The sequence below is a fragment of the Arctopsyche grandis genome, chromosome 10 (assembly GCF_051622035.1).
Source record: "Arctopsyche grandis isolate Sample6627 chromosome 10, ASM5162203v2, whole genome shotgun sequence".
In the NCBI taxonomy this organism is placed as follows: Eukaryota; Metazoa; Arthropoda; class Insecta; order Trichoptera; family Hydropsychidae; genus Arctopsyche; species Arctopsyche grandis.
The window spans coordinates 12593458-12605786 of record NC_135364.1 but is presented as its reverse complement, the minus strand read 5'-3'; the positions used below and the strand labels follow the sequence as shown (position 1 = coordinate 12605786).

The window sequence follows — 12329 nt, the reverse complement described above, 5'->3', positions numbered from 1 at the left end:
ATACTATGAGACTGCAAGGACAAAAATTACTTAAAAAAGAGAAATGACACTTTAACTCTTTCAATGCTGAACAACGCCGATCGGCGTTTCACCGATAAGTCCATGGGCCTGAAGAACGCCGATGTGCTTTGTATATTGTGCATGTATAAAATAAACAAGAATACTATCTGCTAAGCCTTTCCAGGTAGCATTGAAAAAAAAAAATGCATTGAGTCGTGTAATTCGTGCAATTGCTTTGTCTACGTTTATAAAGACTCGTTTCACCAGAATTTCAGAATTTATTACCATAGCAGAATAACCCAATGGAAATCCCATGAAAGTTTTGGGAACAAAATATAATATGACCTCTGAAATAGGGAAGAAAATAATTTAGCGTCTTCTGTTATATTATTGTAAAGAGAAAACAAATACGGTACACGAAAAGAGTGGCGATGGCATTGATGAAACAGTCACTTTTCAGTCAACGGTATTGAAGTGTGGAAGGTTGATTGCATGCGTCTACGCATACGCTGTAAGGCGTGCGTCATGTTGAATGTTGAAATGAAAATTGAAAGCGAAAGGAGAAGACACGACTATTGATTGTCAGTTCATCAGTTCGCTGTCCAGTAGCGTTTCATGACCAATTTTCTTTTTTTTTACCTTTTATACAATGCTTGTTTCATTAAGATGTTGCTCGTGTGTCGAATGACGTTATTTCGCTGTGCCATTAGGTGAATTCATATCATTCGACAGTCGTCGTTTTCGTGTATGTATCGAAAGTATAAAAATAAAAATTAATTGCCGTTCATAATTCGATCATTTATAGTCGAATATTTTAAACGTATAAATGTAATCGAAATTTAAGAACTTTATTATGTGCACACTGTAAACTAATGTTATAGGTTGGAATTGTATTCCTAATTTTAAATTCGTAGACTTAGATAATGACGTAATGTATGTTCATGTGTAACGATAGCCGTTTGAATATTATAATTTTTTATTCTTCGAAGTTAATGGTTTGTTATTCATACTCTCTTGAACACGTGTTTGTGAACGTGTATAAATTTATACTGATTGTTACAAGCGATATGTAGTTTAGAAATATTGCGCTAATGAGTTAGTTCCATTGGGCGGAAATACTTCCAATTCTAATCAATCAATAAATGGTCCATTTACACTTTCAGAACCTATTAAAAGTTTATTGCTCTGCGGCGGGTCGTAAGAGCATTAAAAAACGCGTCAGATCGCATAGCTGACGTTGCTGCAGTTCAAAGGGGTCACCACAGAAGCCCGAGCCTCGGTATCACACGAATTATTCGCAATATGTCAATTGCATAAATGGAAAGCTATTTCGCAACGGCTAATTCAAGATTATAAGTGAAAGTCGTCGTAATGTGGCTGCGTGAAAGCACGTGGTTTAGAAGAATTTGTGCCCGGTTAGCTAAACTCGAAGCACACCAAACGTTTGTAGGATCGTATTCATTATTACCGATGAAATTCAATTCTGCACGTCTTTCAAAAACGAAATATTAATAAATAAATACTCGCCGCGTAAAAAATCGTATAGTGAAAGTGTTAACCAAGACTCGAGATGATTGATCTTCGTGTGTTTCGATATTGATATAATGGCTCCGTATTATTCTGTTCGAACCGGATTCTACATATCTTCTGTTACCTTCGAAAGGTCGTTTGAAGCGATGCTTTAAACGATGTCTTATTTGAGCCACCTGCTCAGAATGCAAAATTGGAATTATGTAATTCAATCGAAATTATTGAGAAGTGTATGCATTGTTTTGTAACTTGACTTTTTGTGCATCAAGTTTTTGTGATGGAGTTTGTCCAGCGTCCAAAGCAGGAATAAATGAGCTACAGAGTAGCTCACTGGTTAAGCCATTGAAAACCAGTAGAGAGGTCGTGTGCTAAAATCCCGGTTGGAATAAACGCTGCTGGCAAGATCTAGACGGTTATTCAAATCCAGATCGACCGTCTCCTGCTAGAATTTGCCGATTTATCTAACTTAGTTGTGACGGATCTGATAAAATCGATATCATCCAGTTTCTCGAAAATTCGTTGCATATCGAATTTGTTTATATTTAATAACATTGCACATACATATATAGAATGTTTTTCTTGCAAATTCGTCGTATGTATGTATATATATTGGATTTGTTGATTGTACTAAACTGTTCATAGATGACGCTTTTGTATTATATAAAAACGGACACGATGTATGTATGTTTGTGGAAATGTGGCAGCCGCGTCGACCAGTCGTGTCGAGGATAAGCGTGGAAGTGGAGCGTCTGACATGTGCGACGTCAGGCCGAGTGACGGGAGCGTACGAACACACACATACATATTCATTCATTCATCATTTCGAACGGGTTGGATCGGAGAGCGTGTAATGCAGGCACTCAATTTTTTACGATAAATACGTGAAACCACCCGTTGAAATTAACTGGCACAACACTATTTGTATTATAATGCTTGGAATTGTTCAGTTAATATGTACAAATATATTTTTTAACTATGGATATCGCCTTGGGGCAACCTATTGTGGCACCTACGGTAGAAATGTATGTACGTATAAACGTCATATTATTGAATACTGTCGATTACCAATTCTATGTAAGAAAAAACATTTTCCTCTCAAGACGCGAAAATTCGAATTGAAATATATTTTCGACCGATAAAGCCTTCGGTGACAATGTCTATGAATATTTATTGTAAGGAATACCTTTCGCTCCGCTCTCTGGCAAATAAAAGAAATCGATTTTCATATTGTGTATTGCGGACACAAAGAGTCCGAGATGAATGAATGGTGATGGTGAATTCACCGGAAGTAAATTTATTCCGAACAAATAGTAAATATAGAGTACTCTTTGGCTAGCTTAAATTTTAATCACGGGACCAGAATATCGTTTACCGTGTGTATTAAATGTATGTAGCTATGTAGTGGAAATTTTCCGTTGGATGAAAATCTCGTTTAAATTCATAATTTATTAAATATTCAAATGGCGAGTTGCTAAGTTGCGCCCCCCGTCTCTATGAATATTTCCCATAAATAGTGTGTTTGCGATTCGTTATTATTAGTCGGGTCTGAACTTCTAATATTATATTCAACAGGTCCGTTAACAATGGCTCAGTCTCCGACGGCAATTGAGTTAAATTCATGTCAATTGCTCTCCTTTGTACCTCTTGTTTTGTCTCGTCTCGCACTAAAAAAGTATATATAAATTTAAGGTACCGTTATTGTTTTTGATTATATAAATTTTGATTCACACGCGTTTTCGAACGCGAGCCCCCTCGGTTTTCATTGTTTCGTGTTATTATGATTGCGTTTAAACACAATTTTATTAAACACGGTTGTGATTTAATTTCATCGAATAGGTAGGTCGTTACTTTTGCGTTTTTATCGTGGGTAAAAATGATTGTTTCTGTGTTTCATTTTGACGACATTTTTATTACAGTATCGTATTGTGTTTGGATTGAGATAAGTGTGCGATTTTAATGATTACATATATACGGCTCATTTTGATGTCAACCCTAGTTAGGCGCTGAGAGATTTAATCTGCCGTTATTCTTACTTTGAAAAAAATCCGCAAGTATGTATGTACTCATGCACTCGTCTATATTAAAATAAATTCTTTTACGTTGCTTTAAGCAGACTTAAATTATATTGTGTTTTTCTCCTTTTTTTTGACATCATTATATGGGAATTCGGATGTAAATTTTTGGTATTTTTATTCATCAGCATTCTCAGAACGGATGTTTATATTTGTTATTGTTGAATTTTTAATCAAATTTTTGTTTTGATTTTGAGAATCGATTTCATTCATTAAACATGAGGTATTTTACGGCACGTGTTGTAATTTTTATGAATAGTTAAATTTTTCCTAGTAATTTCTATAATTTTTTGTAACACAAATATAATTTGTAAGGCGATTTCAATGTGTAATATGTACATGTTCTTAGGGGAATAATAGTATAGAACTACATATATTATGAATGACCGTATTTCTAAGAATGTGTGAACTTCCAACACACGTTTTTATTACATCATTCAATTTCATGCGATTTAATACGAGGAAATTTTTTTTGATTGATCTTTTTGGTTGTATGAAATTGAAGCTGTTTTATATTGTTTATTTGTGTGCTATTCAAAAGTTATTGTAGTGTGTAGTGGCTCTCAATATGAAATACAGTTGAATTATCTTAATATTTTGGTACGCAGCGCATTTTTATACCACCATATGAATTTATATGATACATATATCAATTTACTAAATTACCCACCTGCCCTATAATAATCTACCGAGGTCACAGCTGTAGCTAAACACACATACATATATGGGGGGGGGGGGGTCACATAAATAAATCAAATTTAGGCGTAGGCCATGACCAAAAATGGTACCTATATGAGTTTAAATTACCTTTTATATACATAGGTTACGATAATTTATATGTACGTAACGATTGACGTTTTTTATTTATTAAATCATTTTTATTATACTGTTTTTTTTAATTATCTGAAATTTTGTATTCTCGATATGGATAAGCATTCCATTTATCCTGTTCCATTTATAGGAACAGAAATATCACAGAATGCGCACATGCGACCCATGTTTACTCATTGCCATTTCGTATGAATCACGCAAATGCGAAATGCAACTGACTGAAACGGAAAATGGGGGGGATAAAATCGACAGGAGCTCGTTTACTGTGTTCGAATTTTTAATGCATACATATATTAAACTCCATCCCTGGGTTGACCTTCCAGTGATGACGTCACTCATTCGAATACGCCCGCCTCGGGGCGTTGCGCATGTGCACGTGCACACATTTTTGCACGCACGCGAGCCTCGTACGTGCACACCGGGTTGTACGAGTGCGATTTGTCGCCGAAGAATTTCTGACGAGGTTTTCAAAGCCTCGTGGACCTCGTGCAAGGAAATGGTCGTCTCAGATTCCGGATGATTGAATTTATTCTGCGGTCGACCTGGAAAGTTTGACGGTTGAAGTTTCTCGGGGCACGCGATCCGTCCGATCGCTATACAAATTCGGATTAAAATATTGATATTCGTTGCGTTTACTGTTTTGGAGTTTTTAAATAAAAAACGCGAAAGTTGAAATGTGGAACTTTTATATGCTCGGATACTGGAGCTTTAGATAGGGGAAGATAGATCGGTCTGGAATTCGGGCTTGAATGTGTATAAATACTTTAAAGTCTGTTCATTTCTACATATGAATATATTCATTGGCTGGAATTTTGATGTGGCCTGAACTGCTTCATCTGAATAAACATACCTTTTTTCTGTGCATGACGATCTTCTAAGTACCACAGTTTTGACCTATTCAGTGCCACTTGACTAAACTACCGACCTCGTGGGAAAAGGTATTTTTATTTTTAGATTAAATATTTTTCCATGATGTTTTGACCCTGAGCGATAACTATTTTATTTATTTATATATATATTTTAGGGTAATTGGACTATTCGTCACATTGCGGTGGTCACAAAGACAATTTTTTCCATGAAAATTGCGAATACACAATATTTGGCGCTCAAGTTCTCGTTAGTATGATAGTTATCGTTGGTATGATGGACTTTTCGGCTGTCAGATGTACCGTTATAGATATTTTAGTGACTTTGTGATGAGTACTTTGTGACCAATAATCACCGAACCATATTTTAGCTATCAAGCTAATTTAAAAATACATCTTAATTATTATACTTATCTCTAAAATGTATAATTAACTTATATGTACTGTCCCTCACAGAGGTGTCTCTTCGCAACAATATGAATAAATTTCTAGATTATAAATTTGAAATCATTTCCAAACAGTGGTGACAAATATGGTGATGGTTTTGCCAATTTTTGATGAGGAACCGTTTCAACAATGAGATCAGATAAATTGGCGAACTCTGATAGGAAACGATGATCTGATAGGAAACGAGATTAGCCCAGGGCTCGAACTCGGGAGCCTCTCGGTGGTTAGCGTGAACGCAACCACCGAGTAATACCGATGGATATATATGATTATAGGAATGTTATGCTCATAGGAATGTATTCTTAACTTCGTACCTGTTCTGAAGTATATATAGAAGTTTTGGGATATGATCTTTGTGCTAATGCTAATTTACTTTGGGTATAATTTATCCTTTAATTTTGAAAATATTTAAGATTTCGACTAAATTATGTATGTAATTGGTATCCTGTCCTGTTCGTTCGTAATGATCTGTTACTCCACAATGTATTATTGGAGCAATGATAAGAACGATACGATATTTCAAAACAATCTACATACATACATATAATGTTCTTCAATATAAAAATTGGTTCGCACGTACACCAGTCGGAGTTTGTGTAGTTTTATCTTGAAATTTATACGTTTTAGAGAAGGATGTGAAATCTGGGTATTACAGGAAAGCTTTCCAAAAGTCACGTCGACAGCAGTGCCAGTGATAACGACTTTGGTTATCTCGGAACTTCTGCGTCACTGTAGTCATTATGTGTGGTTTTTTTTTTAACCATTCTCGTGAATTTTGAAATTCCTGTTAGTGTATAACGCTCGCATCGCGGATAATTAAATGCCACCCTTCTTCACCTGGGTTTCCAGGGGATGCTATATCACCCCTTCATGTCGACGTTGCTGTGCAAAGTGCTGTTGGGTTACGCCAACCGTCATTGCTCTTTTTTTAATCGTTGGTAAATTTTTTACTTTTTACAATGCACCGTGTGAAGTGTGTATTTTTAGGTTACGTATGTATTTGAATTTATGTTGTTTTATACGATATAATATCATTCTTTTGTACATAAACTTATCACTTCTGTTCAAATTATAATCGTACAATAAATGACTCACGTTTTAACGATTTCGTGTTTTATTCATGGCTCACGTCATTCTGCTCATCAAAAATTACGCATCCTAGACACATCCACAAGTTTGGGACGAATATTACGGGACGTAAAGTTTTATACTAGCTAGATATCTCATCCCAGAAAAAAAAGTTTTCGTCGAGTGGACTTTTATAACACCGCCAGGTCAGAATCATTAATGAAGGCTTTGATGTATTGAACTTTTTTCTATTCCTAAATCGAAATTTAATTAAAAAAAAATCAATTTGCTTCAGCAATTACTATATAATTGATTATTATATAATCAGTATAATAATTCTTGGTAAAAGTCGGGTTTATAGACAAGGCGGATCCGCTAGGCTCGGCCGCCGCTGAGAGTGAACCCGCTCCTTGCCGTGATTGGCTGTTTTGTGCGAGCACTCGAGTATTGCCATTTTTCAATACAAATTCATCTAAATATGAATCAAAACGGGCACGCGTTGTGCCAAATTGATGTTTCATCTTTCTTCTCACACGCATCCACATGTTTCCATATTTTGCATATGTATATTTTATTATAATTTGGATCCACAAAATTATCCTGGTGAACCCCAAACGAATGCGTGTATATTCCATTCGCAATATGTGGGATATTTCCGTACGCTGCCCAACCATCCGAAATTATATGCGAACCAGACAGTATATGTCAGGCAGTATATATGAGTATTTCATCTGGTAAAAGTCGAGTTTATTCACGACACGGTAATATTCGAGTATTCGCACAAAGCAGCCAATCACAGCAAGGAGCGGGTTCGCTCCCAGCGGCGACCGAGCCTAACGGATCCGCCTCGTCTATAAACCCGACTTTTACCTTCGCATTATGTACTTTAATATCCATTTTGTGCGAAATTTGGAATCCCATTCTATGATTTTAATTTATGATATTTTTTCCGTATTTGAATTTGGACATCTGTCTGGGTGTATGAACGTCAAGCTAATATACCTTTGTCTTTAATCAATCTGTAAAAAAAGAGCTTGAAATACACTTGTTTATAAGAATTCAACGGAAGAAATGCATTTGTTCATAAGAATTCAATCAACGGAATTCTTCCACATGCCACATGCTGTGGATACAAATTTTTTAAATGGAGTTTATATATCTAACAGATTTTACTGCTTTTAAATACATACATACATACATAGCATCAAGTATGTATTAAGTATTAAACGCAATAATTGTATTGACATGTTAGAAGATTCAGTCATTTACAGCACTAACCTCTCAAGATCTGGGTTTATTTTTAGGGATACTACGTTGTTTCCTATCATGAATGTTCCCTCATTTTCGAACCAATTTTTTATTTTTATGTATTCAAGGGGTATGAAATGTCATAAGTAGCATTCATGGACTGACCAATCAACTCTTCAATTAATAAAAACGGAATGGTTGGAGTCAGTGGTGCAGGTCTGCAGCCCTCCCAGTATAAATTGAATAATCTTGTTTCATTATCATCGTTCTTAATTTGTATTAAAGATGTCGTGTGTTGGTTAAATGTTGAGGCAAAGGACAGCGACTATGTATCAGATTCGCTCACAATCATATTCTTTGTCGCTTCGGATAAGTGGGTATCGCAGAGCAAGGATTCGTCAACGCTCTGTCGGATGGGCAAAGGATATTCCAACGCGAAGTCATTTGTCGCCTTTTACAAGGCTTTTTTTTAGTTTATTACATGAAGTATTTAAAATCTGCTTATGACAGTTTACCTCGCGTATAGTGTTTTTGTTTGTTTTCGGTCAACAGTATGGATGAAGAGGTACTGCACCACACAACTAAAAATTCTCACGGGCTGTCGTCACTGGTTGGTCAGAAGGACTTTTGGGTGAAAAACATCCGCAACTATTGTTCATCTGGTGTAGGATGACACCTAGGTAAAATGTACATGCTATCTTCCTCACCGCCTCTCGACCAATAGCATTTACCGCCTCTCGACCAATAGCGCGTACAAATGTTCTACTGCCTGCACGAAATGCTATTGGTCGAGAGGCGGTGATGGAGATAGCATTTACGTTTTTCCTAAGTCTCTTCCTAGAGCGGACCAAGTATAATAGATGAATTGAGAGTCTTACTCCTAAAAACAAGTGTGGCACAATAATTTTTTAAGGATTTTTTTAACCTTTGAACGAGGGAGCGTCGAGATCGAACGAGTGCCCCGAACAGGGGTCGCGTAAGACCCCATTATTTTTTAATCAAAATACAGCTTTTCTCAATACAAATGGGTTCAATATATGTACATATATCTTATTAATCATTTTATACATCAACATAAAAAAGTTTTAGTTGTATAGCATGTTTTTGACTATTTTTTTTATTAAAAAATAACTACAAGCATCGACATGTGTTCGCGCATAGGCAAGGCCCACGGGCGACTGAAGTCACGCGCCCAAAGCGACGAAAGCAATGGCTTACGAAAATATAACTGTCTCTTTCTCTCTCATCGATCAACAAGAATCGTTGATTCTTCGATCAACAAGAATCTGCTAGCGAACAGTCAAAAACAAGACTTATCGCTACCGCCTTTAAATCCGGTCTCCGTGACGAGCCAGAATGTTAAGTTACAGAAAACACAAATATCGGAAGGCAAAGATCGAAAATCGAAAGATCTTAAGTCGAAAGATCAAAAAAAAAGGGTGCATGGTAAACGGTACATACTCACTTAATTTGCGCGAGCAGGATACAACAGGAACAAGAGGAACAGGCTTTTCCTCCCGTATTAATTTGCGCGCGCAGAATACGGGAGGAAAAGCCTGTTCTTCTTGTTCCTGTTGTACCCGGCTCGCGCAAATTAAGTGAGTATGTACGTGCGTATGTACCGTTTACCATGCACCCTTTTTTTTAATCTTTCGATTTTCGATCTTTGCCTTCCGATATTTGTGTTTTCTGTAATTTAACATTCTGGCTCGTCACGTAGACCCCTTTAAATCATACATACTTTCAAACGTAGAAATGTATTTTTTTACGATATACCTGTTTTCTAAATCATACAAAATCTATTAAAATAAATTTCTTATAGTTCGTTCAAGGAATACAAGAAATATAGGGTGTATATCTATGAAAACCAGTTATTACGAAAAACGTAAAAATTGGGGCACTTGCATATCCCACTTCGGTGAGGCAGGGTTAATATGGCTGGAAAAACTTTCTTTTTGGCAGCAGTAGCCTATGAAAAGGTTGGCGACAGCTGTCCTTCACTCACAGTGGTCGAAAAAGCACGGTCTCGTTCTGTTGACCATAATTATGAGTATGCGCGACACGTCTTGTACCGACGACCTCAGTTCGACTTGTCACGCAGCATTCCCGGCCGTAGCAGCCCTGTCGGCACATCGCCCTTCGCACACACGCACTTCCACACACATGCACACAACCACATTGTCTTAGGCTAGACGAGAAAAATAGTCCGCAGTGATATATTTGTGGGTCGTTCCCAGTCAGGTTTTTCGAGAGAAAGGTGTCTGACCGACGACTAGAAGGTATGCCTAGACTGGGTGACTCATAGAAACACGAAACACGTGGAAAGCCGCTGCCACGCGACTAATTACAACCGCCTTTATTATGTCCTCGAACTCACTCCAGGACCGGGGACTTTCAACCGGAAACTGCACCCACTGGTAAAATACGTGGTGGGTCTCGAATCCTTTCTTACACGTCTGAATTTGTTGAAAACTTATGGATTTGTCCCGATGTGAAGGGCGAGAACTAGACGTGCTATCGATGTAGCATCTTGGATTGGATCAGTGTTGTTAAGGGTTACGATTTGAAATGTGTTCCGTCTTTCTTATATTCGTTTTATTTGTTTTAAGTCGGTTAGAATAGTTCGGCAATGTTTCAAAGCTTGAGTAGTGTCTAAGTTAGTCACAGTGAGTCGACTTACCGAAAGTCCTTAGTTAGCGTTGTTATTTAGTCTAAAGTTGTGTACTGTGATTTGACAGGAAATCAGGACCTGTCAATTATTACCGATGATGGTTTAAAGTTCCAGATTATCATATAATATCAAAACTTACCATTGAAAATGTTTTTATTTCATTTTAAATGTAAAGGACCAGTTGATATTTAACTTTTGTGTCAGATGTTATTGTTGAGGATGAATAGTATGATTCAATTTACAATGACAGGTGTTCTGCAACGAACTAGTCGTTCGAGTTGATTGATACAGGGTGGGTTTTATAGGAACATGATGATATTTTAATGAGCCTAAATAAATTAGTACCATTTCTGAAGATAGAGATAATTCGATTTGATTGTGTCTGAAAATATTATATTTCGAAAGGTTATTTCCGGACGTGAAGAATATTAGAGTAGATGATGATATTTATATTCCGTATTTTATGAAGAATTTGTATTATTTATGTCGTTAAAATGCCATTCACTTTCGTAATAAATGTTTTCATTTCTGAATTCTTGTCGTCCGTTCAAAAACACGTCCGGAAATTAAATTTGAAAACTCGTGGAAATCGATGATTTCAATATACGCCTTGGTCATTTATCTCATTGTTATTTATATACATATATTAAAGTAGAAACCTCACATTGTGTTTATAATTATGAGACCATGGCTATTAGTTGTGAGGACATGTAAGTGGGCGGAGATAAGTGTATATTTTTCTTCTTATCGGAACACCTACAGACATCACTGTTTCATATACAATGAGTGAATGAATGATAATCGTTTATGACACATTCGTTATAGATTTATTGTCATTGTCATAAAAGTTCTTGGACGAGTTTGCTCGTCAGGCGAAATATTATGATTAAGTTATCGATATTGTCATTGAAATGAACTCTACAACTTTCTTATCTGAAGCTGCACAAAGTCACACTTGATATTGATCTGTGTTCATGTTGATTAATTAGAAAGACTGACAATTATTAAGGATTTCGAGGAAATTCCGAAGGAGGCGAAATATAATTTGCAGAAGAATTTATAATAATAATTTTGCAAACCAGAAATTGTAAAGTATATTTGGTCGATGTTTGTCACGTGTTGCACCATGTGCAACGAATTCGAGAGCAAATCCGTTGGAAGTATATCATTAATAATGAAATTACTGTTTCCGTGTGTACAAACTCACATTAAATTCTAGTGGGATGAGAGGACTGCAGCATTTACTATTTAGAGCTAAGTTTTTAAATAATAATATCGACCACATCCTGGTTAGGATGGAAAGGTGACGATTCAAATGTAGAAAGCACCAAAGGATTTTTGTTTTAGATGACTATATGTAAGTTGCATGGATTGCAATTTGGGCGAAAGAATGCCATGTTTAAATCTAAAACGCCATTGCGTCTGAAGAAAGAGATCTTCAATAAATGTGTCTTGCCAGTGATAACGTATGGACGTGAAAATTGGGCATTGAATGCTGCATAAGGTCTAGTGCACTCAAAGAAGTATCGAACGCTGTATGTTGGGCATAACGAGGAGAGATAGAAGACGGAATACGTGGGTGAGGAGTATGACAAA

The 12329-nt window shown here is 36.4% G+C and overlaps 1 protein-coding gene across 2 annotated transcripts in view; it reads left to right on the top strand.

Moving 5' to 3' along the window:
* Arf6 (ADP-ribosylation factor 6) overlaps nt 1–12329 on the top strand; it is a 45178-nt gene that overhangs the window by 9779 nt on the left and 23070 nt on the right. The gene's annotated exons all lie outside the window — the stretch shown is intronic.